This window comes from Mobula hypostoma, chromosome 7 (genome assembly GCF_963921235.1).
Source record: "Mobula hypostoma chromosome 7, sMobHyp1.1, whole genome shotgun sequence".
Taxonomy (NCBI): domain Eukaryota; kingdom Metazoa; phylum Chordata; class Chondrichthyes; order Myliobatiformes; family Myliobatidae; genus Mobula; species Mobula hypostoma.
The window spans coordinates 172,694,219-172,711,865 of record NC_086103.1 but is presented as its reverse complement, the minus strand read 5'-3'; positions in this window follow the sequence as shown (position 1 = coordinate 172,711,865).

The following is a 17,647-nucleotide window of genomic DNA, read 5'->3' as shown; positions in this document are numbered from 1 at the left end:
AATCAAAAGGAAGGGGAGTCCATTTCAGCTTATGTGGCTGAATTCAAGAAATTTCCTGAGCATTATCACTTCAGTAATGGGCTTAATGTTGCACTAATAGATAATTTATTTCATGGAATCTTACAAGAAATAATTCAAAAACGGTTCCTAACTGAAACACAACTCACATTTAAAAGAACAGTTGAAATCGCTATATCAATGGAAATAGCAGTCAGAGTTGCAATTGATTTGCAATCAGGAATGAAATTGAGTGTGAACCTAATTGTATCATCTAAACAGAAACCTGCCTGGCCAAGCAAATTGTGTTACCATTGTGGCTATGGCTCACATACACCAGACCAATGTAGATTTAAAAGCAAAACTTGCAGAAATTGCAACAAATTAGGACACATACATAGTCATAGTCATAGTCATAGTCATACTTTATTGATCCCGAGGGAAATTGATTATACCTCAATACAAATATCATGTTGGACTGACAAACATAATGGACTGCTTGGGGAAGAGAAAAAGATTTTAAGAAGTCAAGCTGCAGTTTCTATAAGAGCACTAATCTACTTGCTGTTGATGAAAAGATCTGATAGTGATGAGAGTGATGCAGGACTGGGTAGCCTTGAGATTCGCAACGTAAAAAAATAAACGTATAACAAATTAATTAAAATTGGTTTGGAAACTAGCTTAGCTGTTTTAGTCATTCCACAAAATGAGTTTGAGTGGCATTTCAAAGATACTGAACTGAAGCCTGCAGATATCCAAACAAGAAATGATACTGGCAAAAAGTTAACTCCTGTGGGAATGACATTTGTAACAATGAAATACAATAACACCGGGCTTGTATGTTTTAAAAACAGGGAGGGCCAGCATTCTGGAGACATTACTAGCTGAGACAACAGCAACTTGAATGGAGATCCATCCACTATTTGCATGCCCCATCCTCTGCAATAGAATCATCTGAAAGTGAATTAGGAAAGGTACTAGATTATGCCACAACTGTATTCAAGGATGGCATTGGAAGACTCAAAAATTACAAGGGTAAAATAGCGCTAAATAAAAATGCCACTTCCAAGTTTTACAGAGCTCGCCTGGTTCCTTATACCATCCATGACAAAGTAGCCAGTGAGTTAGAATGCATGGAGGCTGAAAGAATTCTTTGCAAGGTTGAGAGAAGCTCAAGAACAACACCGGTGGTCTCAGTAGCCAAGAGGATAGGTCTGTCAGGACCTGTGGTGATTTTACGGTCACCATCAACCTAGTACTGAAAGTAGATTGACACCCTATGCCCAGGATTGAGGATACCTTTGCAAATCTTCCTGGAGGAAAACACTTCTGCGAACTGGGCTTAGCTGAAGCCTACCAGATAGAGATGGAAGAAGAGTTCAAAGTGTTTCTCACCATAAACACTCACAAAGGGCTTTATCACTATAATAGTCTTAATTTTGGAGCAGCATCTGCTCGGGCAGAAAGCTAGGGACCAGGTGCTGCTCGGCTGCCCAGATACTCAGTGTTCTCTCAATGACATCATTATTACTGGTGAGGACAACAAGGTACATCTCCAAAGTCTCAAGACAATGTTAAAAAAATAAGAACTTTATGGGCTCATGTAGATTTTTTAAACCATTATCAGTTACTACGGCCACACCACTGATGAACAAGAATTACACAAGTGTGCTGAGAAGTTGAAGCAGTGGTGGAAGCTCTAAAGCCAAGGGACATGTCACAGTATTAGGATTTGTCGATTACTGTAACAGGTTCCTGCCAATTCTGGCTACTGTGCTCCACCCCTTGAACTCATTACTACCATTCTTGGTGGATGGGAAGAAATGGCGATGGACGAAGCAGTGTGAGGTGATTTTCCAAAAGGTGAGTGTCAAGGTAGCATCTATGGAAAGAAATAATGGTCAACATTTTAGGCCAAAACCCTTCCATCAGGACTGGAAAGGAAGGGGTAAGATACCAGAATAGAAGGTGGGTGGAGGACAAGGAGTACAAGGTAATAAGTGATTGGTGAAGGCAAGTGAACTATAAGACATAGGAGCAGAATTAAGCTATTCAGCCCATTGTGTCTGCTCTGCCACTCCATCGTGTCTGATTTATTACCTCTCTCAACCCCATTCTCCTGCCTTCTCCCCATAATATTTAACACCCTTCCTAACCAAGAACCTATCAACCTCTGCTTTAAGTACACCCTAGCACCTGGGAGGCAACATACTTGACTCCACCCTTCACTGCAGCTGAAACCCTCACCTGCCCCTTGGTTACATGAAGACTTGATGACTCCAAAACATATCTGGCTCGGTTGCTTCAGTGACCTCGTCCACTGGCTGCCCCAACTCACGCTGTCCCACCACCCATATACACCAACCAACATAATGTCCTGTTGATAATTGGTGCAGATTCAAAAAGCATATTTCCACACTCTTGTGACTTTATTCCTATAAGAAAAACCTCATTATTAAAACATCCTTTTAAACCTCTCCTGGCTTCCCCCTCATTATCTTGTAACCTCCTCCATCTTTAGAGCTCTCAGTTATAACTGCCTTCCTCTATGCTTCAGCTGCAGTTTTAATTGTCTGACCGTGAATGGTCACGTTTTCAGTCATTCTTTCCAAATCTCCATCCTTCCTCTCTTTTTTCATATTCTCCATAAAACAAGCCTCTCTGTCCAAATTTAGCCTGCCTTTATATCCCTTGTTATGAATCAGAGACAGAAAACACTCTCGTGAATGACCTTGGAATGTATTATCATATTGGAGGCGCTAAACAAGTGAAAGTTACATAGTGCCTTCAATGTGGTAATTCATCCTAGGGGAAAGGGCTGCTGCCAGTAATGGAATTTTAGCTCAAAGCGGCATTAAACTCAAATTCCTCAAACGAAACTCTTAAGCAAGACTCTAGCTTGAAATAAGTGAAACTTAAATGGTTGTCACAAAGTCATTGTCAAGGGTAAATTAATTTGCCTGCAAGGCTGTATGTGCCAATTGACATTTGGATGCAGACTGCATTATAACTCAAACACAGAAAGTCGATAAAATCACCAGCTCCCAGCCGGCACAATATTACGGATATCAGTTGAAGAATTTATACCGATGAGGCTGGACGGAGAGTGGTAGGTGCAAGTCCGTGTGCAGCTGACCTGCTGAGTCAAATGGCCTGTTTCACTGCTACAATTTATTTTTCAGCTTCAAATTGAATGTCTTTTAACACTGCATCAGTGGTTTGAATTTCACTTTCTGCAGCCTGCTATCTTATTGGGAATCTTTGCCTCTCTGCGGTAAAGTTAATGCCGACAACCATCAAAATATTGTTATTGCCTTTGACAGCAGTACAGGATCACACTTGAGATGGTGACAAAGCTTTTGCATTGAATAAACTGAGCTTCAATCCTTTGATCATCAACAATAAACCTCAACCCTGATGGACTACAGGCGAACTGGAATTATAAATAGACCGCGATATCAAAAGATGTAATTGAAACCTTGGATGTAGAGTCATAATTGGTAACTAGGCACAACCTCCCCACCCATGTGGAAATCTCGAGTGTCCTTTATTAATACCCTCATCAGTCAAGACATACGATCTTATCATTTCTACCATTGAGAAACAGGTGCAGGAGCCCAAAGATGCTTCTTCCCTTCCATGAAATAATTTCTGAATGGTCCATGAACATTTCCTCACTATTCCTTTTTTACACTATTTATTCTTTAATTTAGAGTAATATTTGTCTTGCACTGCGTAGTGGCAACTCAGATAAACCAATGCTGCTGCTAGGGATCAGGCACTGTATGACGTGCCCTCCGATCAGTTCAGTTGAACTGCACATGCATGTAACAAGAGCTGTATAACTCATCTCCTTCTACCTTAGGCCACGAACAATGTTCAAACAATCGAAGAACTGTATTCGATCCTTTATTAGCAATGAGCAACACATACAATCTTGAAGCAATAAAACATATGAAACTAAAACCAATGATATTAAATGTACTTACGCAGACTTAAGTGAAGTTGAGTTAAACAATTTCCGATGTAATTAAGCAGGCAACAAAGGATATGACACCTGACAGTCCCCAGCTCTAAAATGCCAAGAGCAAAGCACAAATATGTAAATAAACCTTTCACTTTTACCACGCCCCACCCACGATAGTTACCACAATACACATAATAAACACAGAATACAATGTAGATAGAAAACAGATGCTTGGCTCCTACACACTGTATTGCTGCCACAAGACAACAAATCTTCACAACATACGTCGGTGATAATAAACCTGATTTAGTACTGAGGTAACTGTAACACTACATTCTGCATTCTGTTATTGCTTTGAAATGATCTGTAAAGAGGCATGCAAAAAAAAACGTTTTTAAACTATACGAGGGGTGATTGATAAGTTCGTGGCCTATGGGAAGAGGGAGTCAACTTTAGAAAACCTAGCACATTTATTTTTCCTACATTAACACACTTAGTTCAGCGGTCGTGGAGCATACGGATCCCTTCTTTGTAGAAGTCGGCATCTTGGACCTCCAGAAAGAGGAGTTATTAACTTCAGACTTTCTGCATTTTCACTCAAAGAGTTGAACTGCACGTGCATGTAACAAGAGCTGTATAACTCATCTCCTTCTACCTTAGGCCACAAACTTATCAATCACCCCTGCTGTGGACCACTTCTACGAAGAAGGGATCCGTATGCTCCACGAGCACTGGACTAAGTGTGTACATGTAGGAGGGGACTATGTTGAAAAATACATGTGCTAGGTTTTCTAAAATTGACTCCTTCTACCTTAGGCCACAAACTTATCAATGACCCCTTGTAGCTCGGTACATGTAACAACAACGTCCAATTTATCCATGTTTGCCAGTACAGTGAAAAGCTTTATTCTGCATACAGATTATCAATATATCAAGGCAGAGCAAGGGGAAAGCAATAACTGAATGCAGAACATTGTGTTACAGTTATGGAGAAAGCGTAGTGCAGGCAGACAATAAGGTACAAGGCTGTCACAAGGTAGTCTGTGAGGTCAGTGTTCCATATTATTGTAAAAGAGACCCATTCACTAGTCTTATAACTTCAGGATAGAAGCTGTGCTTGACTCTGATGTCCTTGAGCATGATCGTGGAATCCTCTGAGTCCACTTTCAAGGACTCTTCATCTCATGTTCTCGATATTTACTGCTCTCCATTTTTCTATCGTAACTGTGCCTACTTAAGAGTCTCTGGAATGTATCTGCCTCCACAATCAGCAATGGCATGGAGTTCCATTCTCTGTGTAAAAATACTTACTTCTGACTCTATGACTCTATGACATCCCCCTTTTACTTTCATCCAATCTCTTTAAAATTACGTCCGTTCTCGTAGCCATTTCTGCCTGGGAGTAAGTCTCTGGCTGTCCACTCAATCTATATCATTCTTCAGCTTTATTAATTCACATCTCATTCTCCATCACTCCAAGAGAAAAACCCAGCTCACTCAAGCTTTCTCATAAGACATGCTCTCCAATCCAGGCAGCATTCTGGTAAATACAAGAATTCTGCAGATGCCGGAAATCCAGAGCAACAGACACACAGTGCTGGAGGAACTCAGCAGGTCAGGCAGCATCCATGGAAATCAATAAGTAGTACATAAGTATACATACGTTGATAACAAATGTACTTTGGAACTTTCTTCGGAGGTTACGGGGGTTCAGCTTCTCATTAAGTACTCTAACAAACTGCTACAGATGTATTGTTGAAAGTATCCTGACTGGTTGCATCATGGTCTGGTACAGCAATCTGAATATGCAGGAATATAAGAGGTTGCAAAGAGCAGTGGACTCAGCCCAGTATATCATGGGCATATCTTTTGCCGCCTTTGGTAGTTCCTACAGGAGGCATTGCCTTGAGAAGGCAACATTTCTCATCAGAGATTCCCCAACGTCAGGGCCATGCCATCTTTTTACATATACAGTTGGGCAGGAGGTACAGAAGCTGAAATCCCACGCCACCAGGTTCAAGAATAGCTACTTCTCAGCCATGAGGTTGAAAACCACTACAGTTCAGCTGCACTGTGAACACTTTGACCCTTTTGCACTAAAATGGACTCGGTTTTGTTTAAAGTTTATTTTGTTGTAAAGTTCACGTATAATTTATATTTAATTGATGATTTTTGTAGCAAATGTTGTTTATATGACACAATGTGCCTGTGATGCTGCTGTAACTAAGACTTTCATTGGACCTGCACACAAATGTATTTGCTCGTAAGACAGTAAACTTGGCTATGAAACTTTCAATCTGTTCCATCAAAATCTTCCCCCTTTTAAAGATGTTTATTAGGTCACCCCTCAACCATTTCTTCTCAAGAGAAAAGAAACCCAGTCAGATATGTATGTTCTTATGCTTTGCTAGGTTTTTAAAAGTTTTCTCTGCAGCCCCTCTGCAGCCCGAAAGCCTGTTAAAAGATGGCAGATCATACTTGGACCAATATGGAGAATCAAATTATGGAGAACGGCTGGTGCTGAGGAAGATGGTAATTGATTGCAGGATATTAATAATTTCCAGTTTAGTCCAACATTATACTATTAGGCAGAATGCCAAATTACAAACCAGATAGCTCTGGTTAGAGCCTGAAATGACCCTGATCAATATAATAAGTTTAAAGTTCAAAGTAAATTTATTATCAAAGTATATGTATGTCATTAATACAACCCTGAGATTCATTTTCCTGTGGGCATACTCAATAAGTCTATAATAGAATAATATAGATGTAAAATCATACAAACAATGAAAACCTGCACTTATAAACAGAAGGTTTGACTCTTAACATCTGCACAGATGACTTAACCAATTGCTAGTGAATCAGAAATAATAAGCTCCCCTGGGAAATTAATTCAACATTTGTATTGATAATGCGGAACGCAAACCAACATCGATCATCATCTGCCAAGAACTTTGCTTTTGGGCTTCATTCATCTTCAGGAAATTATCTGTGTTACCACAAACAGAAATGTTCAATAACAACAGCGTTTAACAATGACAGTGTGACCTAGATATGAGCAAAATGACGTCTGAAAGAATTTTACCCCAAAGGAATCAATCAGTGAAAGTAGATAGATTGATCTGACAGGATCACACCAGAATTAATCTGATAATTGTATGTACCTATATACAGTACAAGTGTTGAAATCAAACCTGAGTCTGCTGGCAGCTCGTTCCACCCTCTCGCCAGCCTCTGGGTGAAGATCCCCCTCAAGTTCCCCTTAAATATTTCACCCTTAACCTATGACCTCTAGCTCTAGTCTCACCCAGCCTCAGTCTCCAAAGTGGAACTTACCAGCACTTCGCCAGTAACAAAGGTCCACCTTAGAAAATGTTACAGAGTGGTGGTCAGTTCTATTGCAGTCTTCTTTTCATTACAGTGTATTCTGGCCTAATTTTATCCCTAACTATCATGGGGCTGAAAACAGATTTCTCAGCCCTGGTCCAGCTGGGGCTAAAATGTCAGAACAAGACATTTACTGACAAAACAGAAGATTTACATGCAACAACAGAGTTCAAAATCACTCCAGTTAAACTGAGCACCCTCCATCTGGAGGGTTTTGCTTCTATGATGAGCCAAAACTGAAGGCAGTTAAATAGGCAATATAAACCAAAGCAAAGTAGGAGACTCAGAAAAAGTTAATATAATCATTTAATCTGACTCAGTTAATTTGAATGTTATAGAATCATGGAAAACAGGCCCTTTGGCCCATCTAGTCCATGCCAAAACCATTTAAGCTGCCTACTCCCCCTGGGACCATAGCCCTGCATATCCCTACCACCCACGTATCTATTGAAACTTCCTTTAAACATTGAAATTGATCTCGTATGCACCATTTTCAGTGGCGGCTCATTCCGCACTCTCATGACCCAATGAGTGAAGAAGTTTGCCCTCATGTTTCCCCTTCAACTTTTCACCTTTCACCCTTAACCCCATGACCTCTGGTTGTAGTCCCACCCAGCCTCAATGGAAAAAGCCTGCTTGTATTTACCCTATCTATATCCCTCATAATTCTGTATACTCCTATCAAATCTCCCCTCAATCTTCTCCATTCCAAGGGATAAAGTCCTAACCTATTCAGTCTTTCCTTATAACTCAGGTCCTCCAGTCCCAGCAACATCCTTGTAAATTTTCTCTGTACTTTGTAAAGCAACTGCATTCGGCACCTTTGGTATCACAAAGAGACAGAATCAGATTCAAAATGTAGCAGAAGTTGTGCAAAAGAGAGCAAAAATAGTGAGGTAGCGTGCAGGGGTTTATTGTCCATTCAGAATCTCATGGTGGAGAGGTAAAAGCTGTTCCTGAAAGTATTAAGTGTGTGCCTTCAGGCTCCTGTACCTCCTCACTGATGGTAGTATAGAGAAGAGACATATCCTGGGTGATGGGGTTTGTAAGGGAGAGCGCTCGGTAAATGCACTCCTTACACACACACACACGAACATTGCCTTGTCATTCTGCTGTTGTACTGAATGTGTCTACTTCAATGTCTTCCCCGGTATATCCTCATCATGGCCAATGTGCTCAGACTGACTTTATGGTACCTTTCCTGCCGTACATGGTGGAATATTCCATTTCTTTAGTAATAAGGATGTGTAAATATGTATATATTGTTTGTATACTGTATTTAATGTAGATACTTCTATTTATTTTGCATTATAATTGTAACTACTGTACATTGTGGGGTGCATCATCATGTGTAGATTTAAGTTAATTCTCTGGGTAATTAAAGATAAAACGGGCTTCATCACTCTCAATAGGAGAGAGAAATCGAAGCAGCCTGTAGTCCACACTGACAAAAATAGTATGAAGTTATTATCGCAAACACGAGAAAATCTGCAGATGCTGGAATTTCAAACAACACACATAAAAGTTGTTGGTGAACACAGCAGGCCAGGCAGCATCTCTAGGAAGAGGTACAGTCGACGTTTCGGGCTGAGACCCTTCGTCAGGACTAACTGAAAGAAGAGCTATTAAGTCTATCCACGGCCTCCTCTACTGTAAAGATGAAGCCACACTCAGGTTGGAGGAACAACATCTTATATTCCGTCTGGGTAGCCTCCAACCTGATGGCATGAACATTGACTTCTCTAACTTCCGCTAATGCCCCACCTCCCCCTCGTACTCCATGCATTATTTATTTATATATACACATTCCTTTTCTCTCTCTCCTTTTTCTCCCTCTGTCCCTCTCACTATACCCCTTGCCCATCCTCTGGGTTCCCCCTCCCCCTTTTCTTTCTGCCTAGGCCTCCTGTCCCATGATCCTCTCATATCCCTTTTGCCAATCACCTGTCCAGCTCTTGGCTCCATCCCTCCCCCTCCTGTCTTCTCCTATCATTTTGGATCTCCCCCTCCCCCTCCCACTTTCAAATCTCTTACTATCTCTTCTTTCGGTTAGTCCTGACGAAGGGTCTCGGCCCGAAACGTCCACTGTACCTCTTCCTAGAGATGCTGCCTGGCCTGCTGTGTTCACCAGCAACTTTTATGAAGTTATTATTGCGTTTTTCAGTAGATATCCCTTTGTAAATATTGACAGTTTTCTTTTCATTAATTTTTGTAAGGCTGATCTTAATACACCTAATAAGCAGCTTTGCATGAAAGTGCTAAGTGGCTCCAACTCTTTTTTTCTTCAGTTATAACCCACGTATCTAACAGGAGTACAAGGGGTGATTGATAAGTTCGTGGCCTAAGGTGGAAGGAGACAAGTTATTAACTTCAAACTTCCTGCATTATCACTGAAAGAGTTGAACTGCACGTGCATGAAACAAGAGCGTCTTGGACCTCCAGGTGGTCCACAGCAGGAGTGATTGATAAGTTTGTGGCCTAAGGTAGAAGGAGATGAGTTATACAGTTTCATTACATGTACGTGCAGTTCAACTCTTTGAGTGAAAATGCAGAAAGTTTAAAGTTTCTCCTCATCTCTTTCTACTTTAGGCCACTAACTTATCAATCGCTCTTGCTGTGGACCACTCCTGGAGGTCCAAGATGCTGACTTCAACAAAGAGGGGATCCGTATGCTCCACGACTGCTGGACTAAGTGTGTAAATGTAGGAAAAATAAATGTGCTAGGTTTTCTAAAATTAATTCCCTCTATCTTAGGCCACAAACTTATCAATCACCCCTCATACTTAATGTTGGATGTTGATTTTTTGAGGTATTGGCCTAAGAAAATATTTTTAATTTTAGGGAGGCTGGTGCTCATGATGGAGCTGGCTGAATTATAAAGTTGTACTGGGCTGAAATAGACCCTTGGTCCTCCACATCCACACCAACCCATACCATTTAGCCGCATTAGTGTCACATACTCTATGCCTTGCCTATTTCACTGTCTTTCTAAATAACTCTTAAATTCAATGATTGCTTCTGATTCCACCACCTCCCCTGGCAGCGCATTACAGATATCAGCAACTCTGTGTAAAATCCCCTTCTTTTCACTTTAATACTGTGTCCTCCTGTTTTTGATGCCCCTCATATGGGTAAAGGGCTTCTGGCTGTCTACTCCAACTAACTCTTCCATAATCTGTGTGGAATTAGAATGGGCATCCAAGTTTACTAGCAGAAGGCAGGAGAATGGGGTCAAGATAAATTGACCATAGTTGAATGGAGAGCAAACTCAATGTGCCAAGTAGCCTAATTCTACTCTATGTTATATGTTCTTATGCCCTATGGTCTAATCATATATACTTCTACCAGGTCACCACTCAGGCTTCTTTCCCAGGAAAATCAAGCCCCGCCTACCCAATGTCTCCACATAATTATAATCCTCTAACCCAGGCAACGTCTTGGTGAATCTCCTCCACATTCCTTCCAGCATAGTGCAGTCTTCAGTACAACAAGTATGGCCTAGTCAATGATTTGTAAACTTCAAACAAACCTTCTCAACTCTTACATAATTAATCTATACGGTATGCTCTTAACTGTTTTATACTGTTAGATTTGTCTGACTGCGGTAATTTCTCCACCCCCCCCCACCACCTTTCCCCTTCCATTCCCCATTCTGGCTCCCTCTTAACATTTTGCTTCTCCTTACTGTCCATCACCTCTGTCTGGTGCCCCTCCTCCTTCACTTTCTACCATGGTCCACTCTCCAATCAGATTTCTTCTTCTTTGGACATTTACCTCTTCCACCTATCATCCAGCTTCTTACTTCATGACCCCTACTCCCTCATCTTCCCACTCACCTATCCCCTGCCAGCCTGTACCCCATCCCCTCTTCCCCCACCCCCACCCCACATTATCATTCTGGCTTCTGCCCCGTCTTTTCCAGCCCTGATGAAGGGCCTTGGCCCGAAACGTTGACTGTTTATTCCCCTCCATGGATGCTGCTTGACCTGCTGAGTTCCTCCAGTATTTTGTGTGCGTTATACTGGATTTCCCAGCACCTGCAGAACCTCTGGTATTTAAGTAAATGAGGTTGCTTGTAGGTGAAAAAAACACAATAATCACAAAAAACAGGATATCGACAGACTAAAGGAGCCTTGAGGGAACATAACACCTGATAGTGACACAAATAAATGCTAACATTATTGAAGTTACAGGTACACAGCTCTTCTTAATTAACAGAATGTTATGTAGCTGAAGGTTAGAACACATTCCGGCTCTGCAATCCCCATAAAACACAAAGAACGCTGAATGACATTTTGAAGAATCTATATCCAACTACTCTGTTTACTAATATAAGGGAAAAGGTTTTTGTTTCTATCGAGCCTCGCTTTCCTTCAACACATCTCGAAACAATGAGCATTTTTTGATGTCTAATCAATATTACAATGCCAGAAAGGCTAGAAGCAGCCTTCAAATAATACGATAAGGTACTAACCATTGATTTTAATTACATTACATGTTAAGCTTGGGTCTGGGCACCAGGGTACAAAGTACTTTTTGTCTCAAATTTCACCTGCTGAAATTTTTAAGGACCATCCCTAATCCTACACTCCTCATATCTCTTTACATAGAACATAGAACATAGAACATAAAATAGTACAGCACAGTAAGGCCCTTCAGCCCACAATGTTGTGTCGACCCTCAAACCCTGCCTCCCATATAAGCCCCCACCTTAGATTCCTCCATATACCTGTCTAGTAGTCTCTTAAAGTTCACTAGTGTATCTGCCTCCACCACTGACTCAGGCAGTGCATTCCACGCACCAACCACTCTCTGAATAAAAAACCTTCCTCTAATATCCCGCTTGAACTCCCACCCCTTACCTTAAAGCCATGTCCTCTTGTATTGAGCAGTGGTGCCCCGGGGAAGAGGCGCTGGCTATTCACTCTATCTATTCCTCTTACATTGGAATTCTCAAAATCTAAAGCTCAAAGTAAATTTATTATCAAGTTGTATACATGTCACCATATACTACCCTGAGATTCATTTTCTTGCAGGCATTCACAGTAGGACAATAAAAAGCTACAAACACAGAGCGACAAACAACCAATGTACAAAAGAAGACAAACTATGCAGACACAATAATAAATAATATAGATAAATAAATAAATAAATAATACTGAGAATATGAGTTGTAGGGTCCTTGAAAGTGAGTCCATAGGTTGTGAAAACAGTTCAGAGTTGAAGTGAGTGAAGTTATCTGCTCTAGTTCAGAAGACTGATGGTTGAAGGGTAATAGCGATTCCTGAACTTGGTGCTGTGGAACCTAAGGCTCCTGCACCTGCTTCCTGATGGTTGTAGTGAGAAGACAGCATGGTCTGGAAAGTGAGGGTTTTTGATGATAGATGCTGCTTTGCTATGACCGTGCTCCTTGTAAATGTGCTCAATGATAAACCCCCCCCATACTGTTTATATGCATGTTATAATGTTCCTTATGCACACTCTAAATAAAGCAGTATCCCCCAACACTGTATCCATTGCAGTCCTGTTCGAGACACTTCATGAAAATTACACAGGGCTAGAAGGCTATATGCAGTTGGTAGTTGGTTTATTTGGGGTGGCAAGGTGGAGGTACTTCTCGACCAAAGGAGGGATAAGGCATTCCTTCCCTCCACTAGTCTGTAGGTCAGTCTTGGGCAAAGTGTAGCCCCTGAACAGGGTCACATGAAGCCATGGGAGCAGGTGGTGGATGGTCGTGCGAGCTGCTGGTGCATTGCACAAGTCCTGGTTATGCGACCACTAACGCCAGGCAGACAATCTTTGAGGAGTATTGATAATGGCTGGGGTCACCCGTCTTGTAAAGACACTGCCCAGAGGAAGGCAATGGCAAACCTCTTCTGAAGAATTTGCCAAGAGCAATGATGGGACTATTATCACCCACACCATACATCACGATGATGAAGATTAATTGCTTCATTATTTTCACATGCACCGAGATACAGTGAAAAGTTTTTGTCAACACGCTTTCCAAGAGATCATTCCATTTATAACTCCTTCAAAGTAGTGCAGAAGAAAAAGAGTTCAAAGTTCAAAGTACATTTATTATCAAAGTATGTATACGTTATACAACCTTGAGATTTGTCTCCTTACATGCAGTCACAAAACAAAGAAATCAAAAAGAACCCATAAAAAAGACCGTTGAACAAACAATATGCAGAGGGAAAAAATAAACAAATCTTGCAACCGGTAAAAGAATAGAAGAACAATAAAGGATGCAGAATGTCATATTAAAGTTACAGAAAAAATGTAACATAGTCGGTCAAATAAAATTCTCGGCCATGGCAAGGGAGACTGAGGAATCCATAGTTCATCCTTACTGTATAAGATCTGTTCAAGAGTCTTATGACAGAGGGTTTGCAGCACTAATTTAGTCTGATGGTTTATGTTCTTAAGCATTTCTGTCTTCTGCTTGCTGGGAGTGGGGAAAAGAGCAAAGGACAAGGTTGGGTCTTCTGCCTGACAGGACTGAGAAGAGAGAATGACTAGGGCGGGAAGGGCCCTTGATTATGTTGGCCTTTTTCCTGAGGCTGCAAGGAGTGCATTCAGAACAAATTACAAGTTTTAAAAATGTTGGAAATCCTCTGCAAACAAGAGAAAATCTGCAGATGCTAGAAATCCAAGCAGCTCACACAAAATGCTGGAGGAGCTCAGCAGGCCAGGCAGCATCTATGGAAAAGAGTACAGTCGACATTTCCGGCCGAGACCCTTCAGCAGGACTGGGGAAAAGAAGATGAGTGTGGTTAAAAGGTGGGAGAGGAGAGGGAGAAACACAAGGTGATAGGTGAAACTGGGAGGGGGAAGGGGGAAGTAGAGAGCTGGGAAGTTGATTGGTGAAGGAGATACAAGGCTAGAGAAGAGGGAATCTAACAGGAAAGAACAGGAGACCATGGAACTAAAAAGGGGGGGAGGAGGAGGAGGGAGGAGCACCAGGAGGAAATGGGCAGGCAAGGAGATACTCTGAAAGAGGGAAAAGGGGATGGGGAATAGTGAAGGAAAGGGTGGGGAGAAATTTACCGGACATTTGAGAAATCGATGTTCATACCATCAGGTTAGAGGCTGCCCAGGTGATAAGAGTGTGGCCTCATCATGCCATCTACTCTCAGGATGAGGCTTTTCATTCCAGTATGAAGGAAATGTCCTCCTTCTTCAAAGAAAGGGGCTTCCCTTCCTCCACTATCAACACCACCCTCAACGCATCTCTTCCATTTCACGCACACCTGCTCTCACCCCATCCTATCAGGGATAGGGTTCCTCTTATCTTCCCTTACCACTCCACCAGTCCCCACATCCAGCACGTAATTCTCCAAAACTTCTGCCATCTCCATTGGAATCCCACCACCAAGCATATCTTTCCTCCCCACCTCCCCACTTTCTGCTTTCCGCAGGGATCACTCCCTATGTGACTCCCTTGTCCATTTGTCCCTCCCTAGTGATCTCCCTCCTGGCCCTTATCCTTGCAAGTGGAACAGGTACCATAGTTGGCCCTGCTCCTCCCCTCGCTACCATTCAGGGCCCCAAACAGTCCTTGCAGGTGAGGCGACACTTCATCTGTGAGTCTGTTGGGGGTCATAATCTGTGTACGGTGCTCCCAGCATGGCCTGCTGTGTATCAGTGAGACCCGACATAGATTGGAAGACCGCTTCGCCAAGCGCCTATGTTCCGCCCGCTAGAAAAACTGGAATATCCCAGATGCTGCCCATTTTAATTACACTACCCATTTCCGTTCTGATATGTCAATCCATGGCCTCCTCTACTGCTGTGATGAGACCACACCGAGGTTGGAGGAACAACACCTTATGTTCTGTCGGGGTAGCCTCCAACCTGATGGCATGAACATTGATTTCTCAAACTTCTAGTAATGAGCCCCTCATTCACTATCCCCTTTTCCCTTTCTCACTATATCTTCTTTCCTGCCCATTGCCTCCCTATGGTGCTCCTCCCCCTTTTCTTTCCTCCATGGCCTTCTGTTCTGTCCTATTAGATTCCCCCTTCTTGAGCCCTGTATCTCTTTCACCAATCAATTTCCCAGCTCTTTAATTCATCCCTTCCCCTTCTGGTTTCACCTTTCACCTTGTGTTTCTTCCTCCCCTCCCCCCACCTTCTAACTCTTCATCTTTATTTTTCCAGTCCTGCTGAAGGTTCTCGGCCCGAAACATCAACTGTTATATTCATTTCCATAGATGTTGCCTGTCCTGCTGAGTTCCTCCAGTTATTTGTGCGTGTTGCTTAGAAATCTTCTGCAGTTCAGGTAGCACTTATTGTGAGAGAAAGATGCCTAATGTTTCTGGACAACAGCTTTCATTGGAATTTGTGGAATGCTAGAGATAAAAAGCATTTTAAGACTCCAAGGGCGGTTGAGCAGAGTGGGAGAACATGAAGAGAAAAACAGTGAAGTTCTATATTAAGGTACAAACTAAATTTCAAGAAGTGAGTGAAAGGTATAAAGAGGTGACAATGGGACATAAGACCAGCCTCAGGATGTAAGATTGTAGACTATATGTCTGAGGTCTGAGTCGAAGTTCCCTCCCTCCCTATCTGAAATTGTCTAACAGGAAGGTGGGGGGAAGGGAAATGTTAGAAATCTGAAACGAAAACCATTATTAACTGAAAAGGAAGAAGTACGCTGTAGGTCAGGCAGCTTCCATGGAGAACAAAGCTGAGATAACACTTCAGTTTAGGATCTTCTATCACGGTGAGAATTTGAAACATCGGGGTATGGAGGGCAATAGACTGAGTGGCAATCAATAAGATTTGTATAGGTGGTTGCTTGAAGGTTTCTTTGGGGATGCCAAGGACTGGGTAGTCTGAGGGATCTGTCCCTGTGCAATATGACTCGATGATTTTATTAAACCCAGATGACTGTTGCATGCCCAGTTTGTGATACTAATTAGTGATCAGTGGACAGCACAGTAGTGAAGCGGCTAGTGTAACACTCTCACATTGCCAGCTGTAAAACCGGGGTTCAATCCCACCACTGTCTGTCAGGAGTTTATACGGTCTCCCCGTGACCTTGTTGCTTTCCTCCTACATTTCAAAGAGGCACAGTTGGGGTTAGTAAGTAGGAGGCATGCCATGTTGGTGCCAGAAGTGTTGTCAACACTTGCACAACTTGCCCAGCACAATCCTTGCTGATTTGACTTGACACAAATGACAATTTGCACCACATGTTTTGATGGACATGTGACAAATAAAGCTAATCTTTATCTTTCTTTAATCTCCTGACTCAAGCACCCACTGCAGGTCTCGAACCCACAATGTGACGATTCAGAGCTGAGCTACCAAGCACTGAGCTACAGCTGAATACAGAATTGGAAGTAGGAGTCTAGGATTAGAAGGCATAGCCTCATACTACAAGGACATCTCTTTAGTCATGAATTGAATTGACTTTATTTCTTATATCCTTCATATACATGAGGAGTAAAAATCTTTACATTACATCTCTGTCTAAATGGTCAATGTATAATTTATAGTAATTTATAATAAATAGTACGTACAACAGGACAGTCAATATAACATAGAAATACATTTCCATCAGCATGAATTAATCAGCCTGTTGCCTGGTGGAAGAAGCTGTCCCGGAGCCTGTTGGTCCTGACTTTTATGCTGCGGTACTGTTTCCCAGATGGTAGCAGCTGGAACAATTTGTGGTTGGGGTGACTCGGGTCCCCAATGATCCTTCGGGCCCTTTTTACACAGCTGTCTTTGTAAATATTCTGAATGGTGGAAAGTTCACATCTACAGATGCACTGGGCTGTCCACACCACCCTCTGCAGAGTCCTGCGATTGAGGGAAATACAGTTCCCATACCAGGCAGTGATGCAGCCAGTCAGGATGCTCTCAATTGTGCCCCTGTAGAAAGTTCTTAGGATATGGGGGCCATACCAAACTTTTTCCACCTTCTGAGGTGAAAGAGATGCTATTGTGCCTTTTTCACTACACAGTCAGTATGTACAGACCATATGAGGTCCTTGGTGATGTGGATGCTGAGGAACTTAAAGCTGTTCACCCTCTCAAACCCAGATCCATTGATGTCAGTAGGGGTCAGCCTGCCTCCATTCCCCCTGTAGTCAGCAACCAGCTCCTTTGTTTTTGCAACATTAAGGGAGGGGTTGTTTACTTGACACCATTGTATCAGGGTGATGACTTCCTCTCTGTAGGCTGCCTCATTATTATTTGAGATTAGGCCAACACAGAGATGAGAAGGAATTTCTTTAGCCAAAAGATGGTGTATCTTTGGAACTCATTGCCACAGGCAAC